A 20,238-nucleotide genomic window follows, 5' to 3' on the forward strand; every position below is an offset into this window, starting at 1 on the left:
TATTTTCATGTAGTAAATAAGTGGAAGATAGTATTTCAAATTGTGGACTATTTTCACAATGGGATCGCATCTTCTGCCGCTTTGAATTCTAAGTCAGCATATAAGGCAAATTCTGTCACTTTTCACTTGAACAGTGTAATTATCGTGATGGTCATTATTGCAGAATGTCTGAGGATTTCTTCAGTTTCCCCAAGAACTTTCTGTAATCCTTTTGTATTCAAAAATTTTTAAATTGTGTGTGTGTTCTGAAGAATCTATTTTCTTCTTGTGCTACAAGTTCCCTAGATTGAATCAGGTTGTTAGGTTTGGTGGTGAGTGTTTTTACCTGCTAAGTCATCTTGCTGGCCCTGAAAATTTCTCTAATACGATGTCATCTTTATTTTTCAGTTATTAATTGAGCTCATTTACTTGAGACTATGATTTCAAGCAATTTTCTAGTACATTTTCTTTAACTTGGAATTTGTTGATGTAACAGATTGGCATTATGTAAAGGGTATAATGTCGGATGTTTATAGAATACAGTCAACTAGAGACAAGTGGCATAATGAGCAGATGTAAGTGAGCCTCATTGCTTTGAGGGTAGAGGTGGTTGATGTGGAAACTCAGAAGTGTTGCTTATGAACAAAAGTGTTTTATTTACAGGGTTGTGCAGTGCTGGGGACTGACCCAGAGCCTTGTGCTTGTAGAGAAGTCTTCTGCCGTGGGATTGTATTTGCTCTTAGTTTAACTTTGACTTTCCTACTAAGCCTGTATATGTGCTGATATAGGAGTGAACAACTGTAGACAATAGCAATAGTAATGATAGGGGAAAGGATGGAAAGCTTTTCTTGAGAAGAAGTTCAGTGTTTAAACACTTGACAGGTTTTTGGGGGACATAGGGGAGTATAAAAGCTGAAGAGCCTTAGCAGTTTTTTCAGTTTGCACAGTTGTATTTATACATGTTCATTACTTGCTGGAATATTAAAAATTTAAGCCCAGCTATACTTCATAAAGTAGACATCACTGGGAGTAATTTTGATGAGCTGTCAAAAAGATCTTTGATTCCACTGTGCACTGAGGAAACACCGGGGTGAAAAGTTTTTTTGTTCCTCAGCAGGTAAATAAATGTCATCAGGTTATTATAAATGTGAACTTTCTTTAACATTTGGGGTTTTAGTAGTTTGAGGGTTCGAGAAAATTCTTGCTTGTGTTTTCTTCACCCTGCATTACAAAGAAAAGAAGTGAATGGCCCTTTTTTTGGGGGAGGGGTTATAAAGGCAAATGAAGGGTTGATTTCCTATAAATGATATTTTGTCTGATTTTTCCTTTTTTCCAAATACAGATTTTTTTTTTCTCTCTTAAAAATGTTCTTTAAGCCTTACAGTTTTTTTTTTTAAAGTGCCTATCAGCCAGGCGATGGTGGCGCACGCCTTTAATCCCAGCACTCGGGAGGCAGAGGCAGGCAGATCTCTGTGAGTTCGAGACCAGCCTGGTCTACAGAGCTAGTTCCAGGACAGGCTCCAATGCCACAGAGAAACCCTGTCTCGAAAAACAATAATAATAATAATAATAATAATAATAATAATAATAATAATAATGTGCCTATCAATGGAGTGACTTGAAGTTTTGGTTTTTGTGTATTAAGTACTTAGCATATAACTATTCATAGTATTTTTCTACACAACCCCTTTTGATTGTTCCCCCTCTTTATACATATTTCTTTCTTCCTATCTATCTTATCTATCTATCTCTATCTATCTATCTATCTATCTATCTATCTATCTATCTATCTATCTATCTATGAGCAGGGTCTCATGTAGTCTACGTAGCTAAGAATGATCTTGATACTATAATCCTGCTTCTATCTTCCAAATTCTGGAATTAAAGTTATGGGGCTGTTTACCTTTTTTGTTTCATTATTCCTAATGTTTATTATTTCCTTCTTTATGTGTTCTTTTTGGGGGTGGGTATTTCGAGACAGATTTTTTTCTGTGTAACAGCCCTAGCTGTCCTGGAACTCAATTTTTAGACCAGGCTGGAAAAAAAAAAACCCAAAACAAACAACAGCAGCAAAATATAAATAAAAAAGAAAGAAAAAACCAGGCTGGCCTCACTCAGAGATCTGCCTGCCTCTTCCTCCCGAGTGCTGGGATTAAAGGCATGTACTACCACTGCCTGGCTGCTTCCTTCTTTATGCTGCCTTCTGCACATGTCTTATTGTGTAAGGTGTATTAAATAAAAAAAATTTTTAGCTCACAGTTTTCTAGATAGGTAGGGAGTGAACATGGGTGTTCTGATTTACTGTAGCACGAATATTAAAAACCCAGAGTCAGTTATTGGGGTCAGTCAGAAAAGCAATGCTTCCAAGCCACTAGAGAAGTCTTACCTCTACGAAAGCTGACTGGCTGACCACAGACTAAGCCTCCTAACCAGACTAAGCTGCCCGAGCCTCTCTCCCCTCCCATTTTATATTCCCTCTTGTGCTGGTATTAAAGGTGCAACTCCCTAGTATTGGAATTAAAGGTGAGAGCCACGACCACCTTTCTACATTAATCTTGTGTAGCCCAGAATGGCATTGAACTCACAGAGATCTATCTGCCTCTGTCTCCCAAATCCTGGGATTAAGGTGTATGGTATGCCACCACTGTCTGACCTCTAATGGCTTAGCTTTCTTCTTCTGATAGTCAGGCAAGCTTTAATTATTAAAGCATAAATAAAATATTGTATAATTTACAGAATGGAATCAGCACCTAAACTCCTCTCGTTTTCACATGGACAACGTATCATCAGTACAAGAATCTGTAAAACACAGAACCGTCTTCCTCAAGATTCTTAGCTCTCCTTCCTCCATTTGATAAATGCACATTAAGTTCTTTCCATGTAGAAGATTATTGTTAGTTGTGTTGGGAAAATGCATAGTATAAATGGATCCTGCCTTTAGGGAATATACTCTAAACAAGAGGTAAATATGTTTATTAATAACATTTTCAAGAAATACAGTTAAAATTTTATGATTTGCAATACAGAAGAGTTTTAATGGAAAATTGCCTTTGAAGGAAAAACATGTACTGAGAATGTAGCATTGGACCTGTTTGCTTGAGAGTGTATAGGGGCCAGCTATCTGGTCTAGGCATCAGGGTCTGATCAGCACAAGTAGTTTGTCCCACCAGAGTGTTACTTTCCTGTTGGCTTTGATAAAACCCCATAACCAAAAGCAGCTTAGGGGAGGAAGGAAATGCTTACTTCAGCTTAGGAGAACTTAGTCACACGCCATCATCCAGGAAAGTCAGAGTTGGCACTCAGGACTGGAATTTTGAGGCAAGAACTGATGCAGAGACCATGAAGAAGCACTACTTACTGGCTTGCTCAGCCTACTTTTTATAGTACCTAGGACTATCAGTCAGGGATACCACCACCTGCAGTGAGCTGGACCTTTCCACATTAATTGTCAAGGCTTGCCCATAGGCCAGTCGGGTAGGAGCATTTTCTCAAATGAAGTTTTCTCTGCTCAGATGACTCTAGTTTTATTCAAGTTGACAAGCTAACCAGCACACAGTCTGTGCAAGGTGACACTAATAACTGATACTTGATTCAGAACAAATAAAATAATAACCTTAGCTTTTAGGTTAGTAAGACCAAAGTAGTTGGTGTTTTGAATTGGGAAAAGCATATAGTACACCTATTATCTAGGGAGGTACATTGGATGATTGCATGTAAGACTTGAAAAAGTTAGTACTGAGACTGACACCAAATAGAACTTTGTTATAATATTATGGGGACCTAAAGAGGAATGTGATAGTCAGCATACTCCCTCACTGGAAGACCAGTTCCAGGGTAGGAGCATGAGGGTTAGAATTATTAAGCAGAAGGAGCAGAGATTTAAGAGAAATAAGAGACAGAACACCATCAGGAGGGAAATTCAGTGAATACTGAACCCTGAATCCTTCCTCATTTACTTTCTACATGCTTATATACTTCACTCCAAAGGGGAGGAGGAGGCAACAGACTACATTAACATGATATAAGAAAGTAGATTTGAATTCTCCAACCTTTGGTCCAGGTGGAACAGTCTTCCTCTATATCCAAAATACTAATTAACCACAACCTAGGTCAGAATCTCTTGTTTGTAGACATACCTCTTGTCACTAACTTTGAAAGAGCAAAAATAAGCTTACACTCCACCCCCGAAAAGAGAGAAACTTGAGGTTTTTAGTGAATTAAGTAGCAGTGTCTAGGGGATGGAAGGCACTAATTTACCAGTGTTTGGTCCATACAAAACAGTAACACTTGGGCACAAAAGAATTGCAGTTAGTTCATATAGGGAACTCTCAGTTGTGATTGAGAAGTGCTGGTAGAGAAGACAAAGACACTGGATTAATTTTTATTTTACTTGCTTTGGACTTGCTTGTTTGTTTGTCTTTGTTTTTAGAGAGAAGAATTACCTGTTTCCCAGGCTGGTCTTGGATTCCTAGGCTCTAGTTAATTCTACCTTAGGCTCCCGAGTGCTGGGACTACAGTTTTGTGCCCTACTGTGGTCTTTGGTGTCTAGTTCGTGTTAACAGTGGTGACATCCTAGTACTGAAAGGGAAACTTGTAGAGAAAAGAGAAGGATAAAGGTTTAAGGCAGGCTGTTTGATGAGAAGAGAGGCAAGTAGAAATACTAGAGCTGAAAACGATGAGCATTCAGTACAACATGACAGCTTAGCTTTCAGATTATCCTCTATAGTTGCTCTGTGTGTGTGTGTGTGTGTGTGTGTGTGTCTGTGTGTGTGTGTCTGTGTGTGTGTATCAGCCCTGGCTTTCCTGGAACTCAGTCTGAACTTGAACTCACTGAGATTCACCTGCCTCGCCTAAGTATTGAGATTAAAGGTGTGCACCAGCACTTCCTGGCCCTCTTTAATTTTTCTTTAAAATTTTAAAACAATTTTATTGTGAAATTTTTATACATCCTTAAATCAATACAAAGTAAAGACAAAAATAGGGGCCAAGTCGTAGGGAGTGGGGGTAACCATAGTGACCCAAGTGGGGTCTCAGCACTGGGCTGAAGGAGAGTAAGTACATGCACAGTGCTCTTGCTGATCCTGCCTAGTTGTCCTGCCCTGCCCTGCCCTGCTTTTGTCTTCTTCCCCTCTCTGCTTTCATGTCATGTGTGTTCTCTTATCCTTTCTTGTCCTCTTCTCTAGTTTTCAGTATTTTTCATGTTTATGTATTTGTGCCTATTGTGTGCCCACCTATTTAAGGAAGTTAGAGGACAACTTGCAGTGGCAGTGGATTCCTCCTGCTTCATAGATTCATCGGATTGAATTTAGGTTGTCACCATAGCAAGCAACCACCTTAACCCAAAGAAAACATTTGTGGCCTTGCCTACAGTTTCAAAGGGTGAGTCCATGACCATTATGGTGGGGAGCAGGCAGTAGGTAGACAGGCATGGTATTGGAGCAGTAACTAAGAGCTTAGATCCTGAAACAAGACCAGGAAGCAGAGATAAGTGAGGGGACATGACCAGAGACAGAGGGATGGGGGTTAGTGACACACCTCCTCCAAGGCCATACCTCCTAATCCTATCCAGATGGTTCCATCAACTGGGGGAACATGCATTAATACATAGGAGCTTATGGGGGTCAGTCTTGTTCAAACCACCATAGCCATCTTGCTAGCAAGGGGCCTCTTGTTTTTTTAAAAAAATATCTGTATCATCTTTGACTAATGAATGTTTAAATTAGTAGAAATCTTAAGAATCGATCTATCTCCCCTCCAGAGAAGCTTGTTGCTTTCCACAGACTTGTTTATTACCTTCAGTCAAGTTCAGAATAGCTGCCCTTTTTTAAGTGTCCCTCAGATAGTGCTTTGCCAGTGAAGCCAGAGCAATAAATTAGCGTATGTGGGACACTTTGCTCACCCAACTGAAGTGTGGTAGACACTAGCACTCCTTTGCTCTTGGATTCTTGCCTGCAGTACTTTTGTTCTATAGTAAGGGGTTCTTGGCACTCTTCCATTGTCCTGTTTGGGGCTCCACACCTAAATCAATTATGAAGTTATTTCTTCTAATTATTTTTTGTGCTTTATTAAATCCTCATAGACAAACTTTTCTTTCCAACTTATTATTTTTCCAAGATCTTACACTTGTGTATCTGTGCTCATTCAAGCCCTTATATTTCTCCCACAGATTATTATAATACTTGTTTCATTAATATATCTAGAATTGATCATGTGGGCAGACTTGAGTCGGTCCCTTACATGATGGTAGAGAAGAATGAATGCCTTTAATCACCTGATAAAGTATAACTATAACGAATGCCAAGTGTTGTCTTATTTTTCCTTAAGGGTAAACAAAGTTAATATTGAAACATGCTTGCTTAGCTAGTTCAATATCAGATAAGTAGGTCATGTTGGAAGAGTATCATATTCACAGTATTCTTTTTCTCTTTGTGTAATTTATTTCTTTGCATACTGTCAGATTAATGTCTAGTTTTGTATTTGTGGAATCTATACCCTAATCACTTTGACTAAATCTGAAGTCAGAGATAATGTCTTCTGGTAGGTTGTTTTTGTATGGCTCAGTTACCCCAGTATAGAGAATCAGTTCTGCTTTGCTTCCTGGATGAGAGAGAGAATCCACACCTTTCTTCAGTCTTGGGTATAATCTTTCAATTATATTCTGATATTGCTGTGTAAAAATTTTCGTTTTATGGATTTTTAAGACCATTTAAGTTAGGCTCATATTTTTCATGTTTCCTTTTATTCTAAATATGCAACATGCCTCGCCCCCTTTTGCTGACTCTCTTTAGCTTTGTAAAATGGATTGTTTCATCTGAGGTTGAGTAAAGAATTTCAATGAGCATGTTTTTTTTTTCAATTTTTCTTTCTTGTGTAGCCCAGGCTGGCCTCGAACTCGTGATCCTCCTGCCTCTGCCTCCTTCAGCAAATCCTACCGGTGTGCACCACCACAACTGGCATTTTTCAATTTTTGACATTCTTTGTAGTGTTTTTTAAAATGGACCTTGTTTGACTTTTTCTTTTATTAAATCTGTAGTTTTTTTTCTCATATGTAAAAGTATCTTAAAATTTCTAAACAGTCTCAAACTTAGAGGAAGCATTAAGAGAGCTTTAGTTTTATAAAGCACTTGAGAAGAAATTGAAGGCATGGTGCTCTGTCTGCCCTGAATGTGCATTCCTAGAAAAAGGGCAGGAAGTTTGTGCTGCTGTTGTTATCATCCAGTCTGTCTCAGTAATTTTGATTTTTTTTTTTTTTTTTTTTTGTTTTTCGAGACAGGGTTTCTCTGTGGTTTTGGAGCCTGTCCTGGAACTAGCTCTTGTAGACCAGGCTGGTCTCGAACTCACAGAGGTCCGCCTGCCTCTGCCTCCCAAGTGCTGCGATTAAAGGTGTGCGCCACCACCGCCCCGGCTCTCAGTAATTTTGAAGAACACAGGTATATTAGTCAGGGTTCTCTAGATAAACAGAACTGATAGGAATATTTATTATATACAACCGAGGTTTGCTAGTGTGCTTTACAAGTTATGGTCTGACTATGCCAGTGATGATTGGATATCTGAGGATCCAGTAATTGTTGAATTCACGAGTCTGGTTGTCTCAGTTGTTGTTCAGTTTATACGAGAATCCTAGAGAAGTGGGCTCTAATATCAGTGAAGAATGGCCTTGCCCGTGAGAGTGAGCAGAAGCTGGCAGAGAGCAGTGCTTCCTCCTTGACATGGGCTGTCACCAGAGATTATGGCACAGATTTAAAGTGGATCTTCCCACCTAAAAAGATCTGGATTTAGGGTGGGTCTTCCCATCTCAAATGGTTTAATTAAGAACAAATCTCTCTGGGCTAGAGGTTAAAAACACTGGTTGTTCTTCCAGAGATCCTGAGTTCAATTCCCAGCAACCACATAATGGTTCACAACCATCTATAATGAGATCTGCTGCCCTCTTCTGGCCTGCAGGAATACATGCAGTCAGAATACTGCATACATAATAAATATATAAATCTTTAAAAAAATATTGTTTTTAGACTCTTATACTAGTATCCTTTGAAATTACCTGGTGCGAGTGAAAAGGAAACACGGAATTCATCACAAACTCACTGAGGTGTTTATTAGAGGGGGCGTGTACAGGCCTGGGGAAGTCAGTGTGCGGAGAGAGAGAGGGAGATGGTGTATCCAGCTTTTTAAAGCTGCCCAGTGGCTGTGGTTGTGTTCCCATCCCAATCACTTGGATCTTAGTTAATTCCAGATGTAGTCAGGTTGACAACCAAGAACAACTATCAGAATGGGCTCCTTACTTTAGGGCTCTCCCTACCGTTGTTAGATTCAAGTTTTCTTTTTGAGAAATGCAGTAGAAACAATCTTTTCATTGTATAGTATAAAATCAGCTTTTTTACTAATGGAAAGTGTTTCTTTTTCCCTTTATGATGAGTAATTTGTAGAATTAAGATATGAAACGATGTGAAAGCCATTTGTTATTATTCTTTCAGTTTCTGTTGTTATTCATGATTCTTAAGTTGTTGGGTTTTGCTGTGAGTCATTCTATAGATTTTCTGTGTTACCTTTAAGCTCATTCCGTATCCCTGTAATTTGAATGTTTGTTCTCTTTCCTGGGCCCCTCCCTCCCTCCCCCATGTGTCCAACTTTCCATCTCCTGCTTCTTTTATGGTACTGCAGATATCATCCGTTATTGTTGCCCCTACAGATTTGTATACATTTAACAGCTTAAAGGACAAACATTTATTAGCTTTTGATTCTTTTCTTTTCCTCTGCTTTATTCATATGAAAGAAATTTGGGTTCAAGTCACTGTTTTTTTGTTTTGTTTTCGTTTTCTGTTTAGACTTGACATGACTGACATTAGGGTGTTGCTCACTTGAGCTTGCTGTATAATCCAGGCTGACTTAATTTCTGGTGCCTTATTCTCTTGAGTAGTCCTATGCTACCAGGCTAGGATTTTTAGGATTTTTCTGTTTCCTTGATTTTTTTTTTTTTCCCCGAGACAGGGTTTCTCCGTAGCTTTTTTTGGTTCCTGTCCTGGAACTAGCTCTTGTAGAACAGGCTGGCCTCGAACCTTGATTTTGTTTTTTAAGATAGGGTTTCATATAGGATAGAATGGCTAAGGATGATGCATGACCTGGAACTTTATATCATCCTGGCTCCTCCTTCCAAGTCCTTGGACTCTAAGTGTACACCACCGCATCGAGCTCTCATAGGTTGTTTGTCATTTTCAGTATGTATCAGATGAGTTTTGTTTGCCATTTCTGTCTTCTGTGGTTCTTGGAGGGCAGGCAGAATTTATGTGTCTGCTTATCTCTTGTCATCCTAGGGTTTGTTTCTTTACATCTCCTAATTTTGGATTGTGAATTCATTGTAGCTAGGGTTAAGGTATCCCCTCAGAAGGGATTTTTGCACATCTTTTTCAGTTTAGACCCCAAACCTGTTTGATAGTAAGAATTTTCTTTAGAGCAGACTTTTTTTCCACCTCTCTACAAATTATGAAACAAATTATGCAGGATTCTCTCTTTCTCCACTGTAGCAAGCTTTTTTGCCAGACTATCTTTGGATCACCAGCCCCCAAATAATGACACAGATACTTAAAATTTTGAAAGCTTGGCCCTTAGTTTAAGCTTGTTCCCAACTAGCTCTTCTAACTCAACTCAACTTGTTTCTATTGATCTATGTTCTGCCATGTGGCTTTTACCTTTCCTCAGTACTTCATGTTTGACTTGCTCCAAGGCTGCTGGCAAAATCTCCACTCCTAGATTCCTTTCGAGTTTTCTCTCTTTTTAAGGAAGTCCCACTTATTCTCTCCTGCCTAGCAGTTGGCCATTCAACTCTTTATTAAAAGGCAGAGACACATCTTTACAGTGTACAAAAGGATTATCCCACAATATCCCACCCCCTCCCCCACCCAGGGTTTGTTTGTTTTTGTTGCTGTCCTAGAACTTGTTCTGTAGACCAGGTACTGGGATAGATAAAAGGTGTGCACCACCACGCCTGGTTAAGGCAGGATTTTTTGTGTGGTAATCTCACTTTCACTGATAGTGTGTCCTTTTGCCCGCCTAAGCCACATGAACAGAGTCATCCTCTTCAGCCTTCTGTTCTTTACAGGCTCAAGGTCTCATCTTTTTCTTGTTGGCTTTAAAATCAAAGCTTATGAGTTACTAGTACAGGACGAATCTTCTAGGGTAGAGAGCAGGCTTTATGTTTTTTCTTGTTTTTTGTTTTTTGTTTTTTTGTTGTTGTTGTTGTTGTTTTGTTTTGTTTTCGAGACAGGGTTTCTCTGTGTAGCTTTGGAGCCTGTCCTGGAACTTGCTCAGTAGACCAGGCTGGCCTTGAGCTCACAGAGATCTGCCTGCCTCTGCTTCCTGAGTGCTGGGATTAAAGGCATGAGCCACCATGGCCTAGCTCATTTTTAGGTAAATTTAACTAGGAGGGTTTATTAGTTATCTACCTTATTTCTAGAAACAGATATTCTTCCAAAGATTCTTTTTTATTTTTATTGTTTTAAAACACATTATCCTGGTTTCTGCAGCTGCCATCTCTCTTAGGATAACTTTCACGTTGTCAAGTCAGTGAATGTTATTTAGAAAGTTTGTTTTTGGTAAAGAATTAATGTTGGAAGCAGTTTATTTCTGTTTTTTTTTCTTTGACATTCAGCTTGCCATAACTTGGCTGCATTCCTGACTTCTTGTGGCTTTTCTTTGTCCTAGTTCAATGCTTAAATTCAATGAGCCTCTGTTTTCCCTTTTATTCTCACTGAATAAAATACTACTTGATGATCTAATTCTACTTTTAGGTCTTTGTCCACATGATAGCCATAGTGATTTTTTTTTGTATACGTTTAAACATTGTTTCATCAAACCACTCATGGTTTAGTATGTGTGTGTATTATATGTACACATATATGTGTATGTGTGTATAAACACAAATATCTCCAGTATCATCCATTGGGGTGAAATTGAGGCGTTTCTCCCTAGTTCCATCTTTGAGCTTCTTGTTTGTATATTCATTAAACAAACCAGCTGGGTTTTTTTTTGTTTTTGATTTTTGGAGACAGGGTTTTGCTGTAGCTTTGGAGCCTGTCCTGGAACTCACTCTGTAGACCAGGCTGGCCTTTAACTCACAGAGATCCGAGTGCTGGGATTAAAGGTGTGTGCCATCACCACCTGGCTCCAAACTTGCTGAATTTTACGTGAAATTGTAAAGCTTACACGGCCATATTCTCTTAGCTACGTTTTCTCCAGTTTTAGTTGCTTGCTATGAAACTATTCAAAAGATAATTCCAGAAGTAATCTTCAGAGTGTGTCCTGCCATTACTGTATCCCACCCTGGGTGAGAATTGTCCCTCTATTAAAACCACACTATATATGTTATGTCAGTGTGGTAGCTGTCTGTACGCAGAAGTTTCTGTCCTGTAAGCCATTCCCAAGTAGCCACACATAGACTTAATTTTAATTATAAATGCTCGGCCAGTAGGTCAAGCTTGTTACTAGGTGACTCTTACATTTTCAGTGAACCCATATTTTTATCGACCTTTTCCCAGTACATCATGTTCGTCCATCTTGCTTTTCTCTGTGTCTGCTCACCCTCCGACTCTGCCCTTTTCCCAGCGTTCTTTGTTTGGCTCTCCCACAACCTTATCTTGCCCATCTATTGACCAAGCTGCTTCTTCATTAAACCAGGCAGAGTGACATATATTCACATAGTGTAAAGGAATATTCCACACACAGCTTGATTATTACAGTATTGTTTGGTTTGTTCATAACTCTAATTTTACTAAAAATGACACCACAGTTGAAGAATAATGGTATACAGGAGGCACCCATGAAACATGGGAAGTCATACTAAATCCAGGACTGTTTGTCAACACTGCAGGCACATAGATAAACACATAGTGCTTAGGGGGCTTGGTACTGTTCATGACTTTAGATGTCTACCAGAGATGTAGATTTAGGGGCTTGGGAAAGGGCATTGAATATACTCAGTCTATAAAGGACTAAGAATTTTGCATTCACCCAGCAGGGGATATAGAAAGAGAGGCATCTCAGGGGCATAGTAGCCAGCCAGTCTAGACAAAAGGATGAGCTTAAACAATGGAGGAAGTTGACCTCTGGCTTCCGCATGCACGCACACAAGTGAGCACACACTTACACATACATGTATCCACTTTCCCAAAATCTCATATGTGTGCATCTTATACATATAGACTGGTATGTAGAACAAAATTGAACTGTATGTAGTAAAATATGTGAAAGTATGCCAAAATACCAGTGTTTGTGGGTGATTTTCCCCCCACTCTTTTAAATATATTTCACATTCTTATAACCAATCTTTTTAACAGACAGTGTTAACAAAAGAGGCAAAGCTGAGAATCATACGCAGGGCCTTCTACATGTTTGCAAATACTCCCACTAAACTATATTGCCAGCCAGAATAAATCTTCATGTTAAAATGGAGTCACCTGTGGAAAAGCTAGCAGACGTAGAATTTCATCAGGATGGCCAGGAAACTCAGGAAAATAAGATCTATCTTTCCTGCACAATGGGGGAGCATATTCTGTAATCTAGAAAGGGACAAACACTTAGAAGTAGTGCTTTTCTTTTGTGTTTAATCGTTTTGTTTTGTTTTGCTTACTATCTCAGGATTTTTATTGCTATTATAAAACACAATACCAAAATGCAGTTTGGAGAAGAAAGGGTTTATTTCAGCTTATAATTCACCACTTCAGTATACCACTGAAGGATGTTAGGACAGGAGCGTAGAGACAGTAACTGATACAGACACCATGGGAGTTCTTCATGGCTTGCTCAGTCTGCTTTCTCGTACAGCACCAAGGATGACCAACCCAAGGTGGTACTGCCTGTAGTAAGCTGGTCCCACTGCATCAATCATCAATCAAGGAAATGTACCACAGGCTTTTCCATAGGCTAGTCTTGTGGAGGTATTTTCTCACTTGAGGTTTTTCTTCCTATATGACTATAGCCTGTGACAAGTTGATAATCTCTAGCTTCTCAACAGCACTTGATAGAACTAATACCCTTTCATCATACTTTTTTGTTGCTTTCGGTGGCACCCATTATTCTTTTCTTTTTTCTTTTGTTGAAGAGGGGGCATGATTTCGAGACAGGGTTTCTCTGTGTAACAGCCCTAGCTGCCCTGGTCTGTAGATCAGGCTGGCCTCGAATTCACAGAGATCCGCTTGCTTCTGCCTCCCAAGTGCAGGGATTAAAAGTGTGCCCTACCACCACACAGCAGTACATCATGATTTTCATAGCTTGTTAGTTTTTTGTTGTTGTTGCTTTTGGTTTTTCAAGACGTTTTGTAGACCCGGCTGGCCTCAAACTCAAAGAGATCCACCTGCCTCTGCCTCCCAAGTGCTGGGATTAAAGGCGTGCGCCACCACCAGCTGGCTTCGTGTTAGGTTTTTTTTATGATTTATTTTTTTTTCACAAGTTGTCCTTGAACTAATTGGTGATCCTCAAGGCTGGCTATTTTATTGTCTTTGACTGACTGAGATGAAGTTACTCTCTCCCCCAGACTGGCCTTAAACTCATGAACTCAAGGGGCCTTCCTGTGACCGCAAGTATTTTGTCAATAAGGTCAACTTTTTTTGTTTTATTTTCCTGAGATGGGTTGCTCTGCAACCCTCGTTGTCGTGCTACTTTAGACCAGGCTGGCCTTGAACTCAAGAGATTTGCTGGCTTTTGCCTCCCTGGTGCTGGGACTAAAGGTACACACCACCACATAGCAGCACAAGGCCAGCTTTTAACAAAATGTTGCTTTGTTGTGTATCAGTTTTCACCTCTGAACAAATGGCACTTTTAATTTTAATCAAAAGTGAGAATTCTATGACTTACTCGTTTTTTCTCTGCTCTAGTTAGCAAATGTAATTAATATAGTATCAACTTTAGAGGATTCTAACCTGTAGGTGTGCTTCAGATCCACGCCTTTCCAGAGAAGCATAAATTTTCATCTAATTTGTTGAACTGTCTCCTGAAACACTCTTCTTTTTACATCTGTCCTCTCAGTCTCCTTGCTACATAGGGGTCAGGGGATTATTGTTTTAAAGGGTATGTTGTGCTGTGAATAGGGTTAGGGCTAGGGGCTAGAGATCTGCCCGTGGATAATAGCACATTTGAAATCTCTCTCTTGTTTAAGTCTCCTGTGAGTACTTCTCTTTCCTTTCTGTCTGGGTAGCACTGATCAAACTTTTTAGATCTTGGCTTACAGTATTATATTTCTTCAGATCTTATTGATTCCTGATTTTTTTATTCTTTGTTGTTTGAGACGGTGTAAATGTTTCTGAATTTCTGATCATCATGTCTCTAGTAGCAGAGTCCTAAGATTACAAGCATGTGCCACCTGGTTTTATGCGGTACTGGGAATTAAACAAAGGGCTATGTGTATCTAAGCAAGCACTTTCAACTGAGTTATATCTTAGCCCTCTAATTATTTTGCTCATATTTTCCTTGTCCATCATAGTTTATGTTGGAATGCATTTTCATATGTTTTTGTAAGCTTGTCTTTGTAGTTGAACTGTATGTTCCTGGTGAACAGTTTTACCTTGTTTTTCTTGTTTTTAGTTTTACTTTTGTTCCAAACTCCTTGTCTCTTTCTTAGTAGTTACTTAGTACTTGTTTATCAACTGGATGAAGAAACAGCAGCCTTGGTGGATGTCATTGCCATCCACTGTATCTTTCTGTATTATCATTTCTGTTCTCTGTCCTGAACTTCAGAGTGTTTGCCTGGAGCTTGTGTGTTGTAGGATTTATTTAGTTCCATTGAACCCAAATGAATGTCAGGTTGATTTGGATTAAAACTGTAAAACTTGTAAAAGATGGAAATAGAATGGAGTTAAATAGAAAATGGCGGTGGTGGTAGGCTGGAGGATGGCTTTGTAGTAAGGAGCACTTGCTGCTCTTGCAGAGGATTGATTTTATGTGTATGGGCGTTTTTCTTGCATGCATGTATGCTTACTGCATAGATATCTGGCCCTGCAGAAGTTAGAAGAGGGCACTAGACTATCTGGAACTGGAGTTATGGATGGTTCTGCGCCACTGTGTGGTTGCTAGGAGTTGAACTCAGGTCCTCTGCAAGAATAGCAAGTAGTCTTAAGTTCTGAGCCTTCTCTCTAGGTCCTAATTTCAAAATTATTATTATTAAAGAAAATAGATACAGAAAATGTTCGTACCAGGGTGGTGAGTGAAATCAGAGATCTTGAGCTTCGGTGTCATGAAAGGAACATTTTTGATTTGCAGTATTTTATAACAAAAACCTAAGTGCCACAAACAGCCTCGAAGCAGGATTAGTGGATTGCAGTCAGACTGGATAAATTATATAAGTAAGTTAAGTACATATTAATGCCATATCAAAACAGTTGAAGACCCTTGTTCACCACAGTTTTGCTTTTCAATATTATATTTTGTGATTATTACAGCATATGGTGATAGTAATTTTGGCTTTTTTAGTATTGAAGGGGCTTTAAGTGTGTGAGAAAATTATAATACTACTTACTTAGAAATTTTAAATTAGAATTTAAAATACTAAAATGGCTGTAGTATTTATTGAAACTTATGGAGTAGAAATTGCTAAAGCCTTCAAATTAAGATGGTAGCCTTTTGGGAGGGGGGAATACTGAAATGGTTGACCCAGGATACTTGTGTAATCCTGATTATAATCATATAGCTGGTAACATAGAACTCAATTTTATCTCATCTAGAAGTTTGTACTTATGAAAAGAAATCACACCATTTTGGTTTCAGCATGCTATCTCTAGCTTTTGCTCTTAATTTTAGAACTTGGATCTTCAGTGTATGGTAGGCAGTTAGCAGTGCTGTGACAGCTGCTGAAGTCACTAGACCTGAGTGGGAGAGGGGGAGCAGTCCAGAATATCCAGTATGGTGGGAGTGCATGCTTTCATCCAGCACTCAGGAGGCAGAGGCAGGTGGATTTCTCTAAGTTTGAGGCCAGCCTGGTCTACAGAGCGAGTTCCAGGATAGCCTGCCCTCCCCCCCCAAAAAATAAAAAACAAGAAAGAAAAGAAATAAATAAAGAAATAAATACTTCTGTCCTCCACACATCTATCTGCAAAGCACAAACACTCACAATCAAATAGGCATACCACACCCACAAGGTCTAGGTAGTCAGCATTTTAATGTACCTTGAAGAAAATAGTCCAAGCAGTTCATGAACTTAGATTTCTGCATACTCGTACTTTCTTTTCCTCTCATCTCCAGCCTTCCTCCATTATTGGAGTCATAATTTCACTCTGCAGTTCAGACTGGCCTTGAATTTAATCCCTCTATCTGCTTCCTGAGTCAGGGGTTATAGACCCCTACCACCATGCCTACCTCGGCTAGATTACAAGTGCTTACTGGAAGAATATTAAGGCAAAAGTTCTTTTTGTTGTTTCATATGTTTTGTTACAGAAAGCTAATAAATAAACTATTGGAATAATCTTCATTCAGAAGTCCCTTTTTGTGCTGGATCAATGTCTCTAGGTTAAGAGCATTTACTGCTCTTGCAGAGGACCCAGGTTTAGTTCCTAGCACTCACATGACAGCTTAAAACCACGTGTAACTCAGGTTCCAGGGAATCTGGCACCATCTTAAGTTAAAGATTTACTTATTTATTATGTACAGTGTTCTGTCTGTGTGTATGTCTGCAGGCCAGAAGAGGGCACCGGTTCTCATTACAGGTGGTTGTGACCCACTATGTTGGTGCTGGGAATTGTACTCAGGACCTCTGGAAGAGCAGCCAGTGCTCTTAACTGCAGTTTTTGTTTGTTTGTTTGAGACAGGGTTTCTCTGTGTAACTGCCTTGGCTATCCTGGAACTCACTCTGTAGACCAGGCTGGCTTTGAGCTCCCAGAGATCCACCTGCCTCTGCCTCCCAAGTGCTGGGATTGAAGGTGTGTGCAGCCACCACCCAGCCATTTTTTTAAAAAATTTTTGTTTGTTTTAATTTTTTTTTTTAACCTTTTACGTTTTGGCTCCCAGATCCCAAATAAATAAATCACGTGGTGGTTTATTCTTATGAATGTCCGACCTTAGCTTGGCTTATTCCTAGCCAGCTTTTCTTTACTTAAATTATCCCATCTATCTTGTGCCTCTGGGCTTTTCCCTTCCTCTATTTCTGTATACCTTTCTTTACTTCTTCCTCCATTGGTTGCTATGTAACTGGGTCGCTGGGCCCTGATGTCCTCTTCCTCTTCCTCTCTTTGATCTTTTCTTCCCAGATTTCTCCTATTCTCTGCCCACTGGCTCTACCTGTCCTTTCTCCTGACTTGCTATTAGACCAATCGGGTGTTTTAGACAGGCAAAGTAACAGCTTCACAGAGTTAAACAAATGCAGCATAAAAGAACGCAACACATCTTGCATCATAAAAGCAAATGTACCACAGCATTAACAAATGTAGCACATCTTATAATAATAGCCATCTCTTCAGTCCCAGAAGTGCTATTTTTTCTGTCTCACATGACCAAACTCCCCCTCCCCCCTCAGAGTTTGTAAGGTCCTCCCGCCTCCACCTCTCGAGTGCTGGGATCAAAGGGCATGCCCCACCACCAGCTGACTTAGATCATCTGTTTTTAATTAGGACCTAAAACTTCAGTTTTCTTAATGAAATTTGTGTTCTTCTAAATAAATATTTACTACTTAGAACTTTGAGCCATAACACAGAGCAACAGAAAGTTTAAGTTCAGAGGATTACATACTGTTACTGTGCTATGGCCTCAAGATCTGTCTTCATGCTGATTTTTAAAAATGTACTTTATGGGGTTTGTTTGTGTGTATGCGCAAGTATGTGCATGTGTGTACACGAACATGTGCATGTTAACAGCACAGATGTGGAGTCAGTTTTCTTATTCTACTTTTATGAGTTTTGGAGATTTAAATCAAGTTAGGCTTGTATAACAGGCCCTTGGCTTTCCTGCCAATGCGGGGCTGGGCTGGCCCTGGGGCTTCATGCTCATCCTTTTATGTTCCAGATTATGCAAGTATTTTATGACCACAGAAATCTCCAAGACTATGATAATCCCTTGATACTTGGATTTGTATTAGGAAATCGATTTTACTAATCTTGATTTTGCTATCTACAAGATCATCAAACTTTTTTTTGCTTTATTTCCATTTCCCACCCCCCACACATACACTTTTAAGTCTAAATTCCCCAGAAGAAGAAACATGCCGTATTTATGAGTCTTGCTAGTTTCTTTTAACATTATGATAACCAGTTATATCAGTTTTCCTACATTCTTAATTTAGCTTTTCTTTATGGCTGTATAAAATTCCATTGTGTTGACAGGCAATGGTGGCACACATCTTTAATCCCAGTACTCAGGAGTTCAAGGAAGGTGGTGAATTCAAGGACAAGCAGGGCTAGCTATGCAGAGAAAGTTTTGTCTCAAACCGTCTCCCCTCCCCCCAGTTCCATTGTGTACATGTACCACATTTTTCTATCCGTTCATTTGGATATCTAGTGTTATTCCTCTTCTTAGCTTTTGTGGATAGATAGCAATGAACATGATTGATCAAGTATCTCTATGGTAAGCTGACTTAGAGTCCTTTAGGTGTAATGTATCCCAAAGTGTTATATCTCCGGTGGTAGAGCTGGATCACATGATGCTTCTGTTGGGTTTTGAGAACTCTCCATGGTGATTTCCATGAAGACTACACAAGTTTACCCTCCCATCAGCATTGAGTAAGGTCCCTCTTTCCCCACATCCTTGCCAGAAATTGTCATTGTGTTCTTAATGATAGCCATTCTGACTTGGACAAGAAGTCACTTTCTTTAAAGTTATGTTTAATTCTATGTAAAGCCTTGAAATTTTAGATGCCACCACTGTTAGCTGCACACAGAACCAAATACTGTTTGCCTTTGCTCTTCTGGCTCCAGTGCTCTTCACCCCACTTAGTAGTGCCTAGGAATTATCGTGGACATGCCCATTTATTCTTTTCACTGGCCCCATGCTCTTTGCTTCTATAATGTCTCTTTTGCCTTCATTGAGTTCTTGTTTTTGTATATCAGTAGCATTGTAGCGTCCGTTCACAGGTTGTTTTAGCCTGCTGCCAGTGATCCCTGGATGTATGTTCTCACTGTGTTGATCTGGTCCCTGCTTTCTTGCTCACAGGTTCATTCCTCTCTGGCACATGCTTCTTTCATACAGTCGTTCTCTGCTGTGTAGTGCATTTAGAAACCAGCTCTAGAAACCATGTTCATTCCAGGGAGTAAGGTTTAGTTTCCATTCCGTCATCAAGGACTAGGTTAGATACCCTTTTGTGTGCACTCACCCAATCCCAAGACAATCTAGCAGTTTTCATCAGAATTTTTCTGATTGTTATAATTCTCTTTTCTGCCAAGCTTCTTGAAGACAGAAACCATGTATCTTGAATAATTTTACCTAAGGCTTAGATTAATATCTGGGAAACAGTGAGTTGTCAGGCAGAATGAATAAGTCATTTTTTTATAGAAACTGTTGAGGCAAACATTATATAAGGCCCTAAATTCTAGGTATAAAGCCTTTTAATGTGTCCTGATTCTTCTATTTTCTTTTTTTGAAGAAGGTTGTAGGTGTTTCTATAAGCATAAATTGATATTTGGATTGTTTAGAGTCACATAAACCCCATTGATAAGTGATATATATAATTTACTAATTATTATTGCCTTCTAGCAGTATAGTTTTTGAAGGGAGGAGGGAGGAGAGCGTGTGTCTACGTGTGAGATCCATATATGTGTACATACATTCAGAGGCCAAAAACTGAGAATATCTCCCAAAAATTCACAAACCTGAATTTTTGAGAAGATCTTTTGCTGAGCCTGGCACTCACCAATCTGACTAGACTGGCTGACCCTCTTGTCTCTACCTCAGGGAATCTGGGTGCCTGGCTTGTTTGTCAGTGATTCTGGTCATTAAGCTCAGGACTTTTTTAACTGAGTCATCTCAGCCTGCTTAATTCCTTCCTGCTTTTCTTCTATTTAAATGCCAGTGTTCTTGATTTGTCCTTCCCTTCCTCTTTTCTTTCCATCCATTTCCCCCTTTCTTCCTCTCAGGTTTGTAACTGGTTTCTCAGCTTTTATTCTCCTTGATGCTTTGGACCATCCAGGATTGTCACATGCATTGGAAGATGTTAGTTAGCATCCTTTGGAGCATCCAGGATTGTCACATGCATTGGAAGATATTAGTTAGCATCCTTTGGACCATCCAGGATTGTCACATGCATTGGAAGATGTTAGTTAGCATCCTTGGCCTCTCAGTTTTACCAGTAGCATT

At 39.5% G+C, this 20,238-nt stretch overlaps 1 protein-coding gene across 11 annotated transcripts in view; it reads left to right on the plus strand.

Annotated features, from left to right (window-relative positions):
- Mllt10 (MLLT10 histone lysine methyltransferase DOT1L cofactor) overlaps positions 1 to 20,238 on the plus strand; it is a 154,827-nt gene that overhangs the window by 100,465 nt on the left and 34,124 nt on the right. The gene's annotated exons all lie outside the window — the stretch shown is intronic.

Source organism: Microtus oregoni, unplaced genomic scaffold (assembly GCF_018167655.1).
Source record: "Microtus oregoni isolate MIOR12 unplaced genomic scaffold, Mior012 000035F_ref0000213, whole genome shotgun sequence".
Lineage (NCBI taxonomy): Eukaryota > Metazoa > Chordata > Mammalia > Rodentia > Cricetidae > Microtus > Microtus oregoni.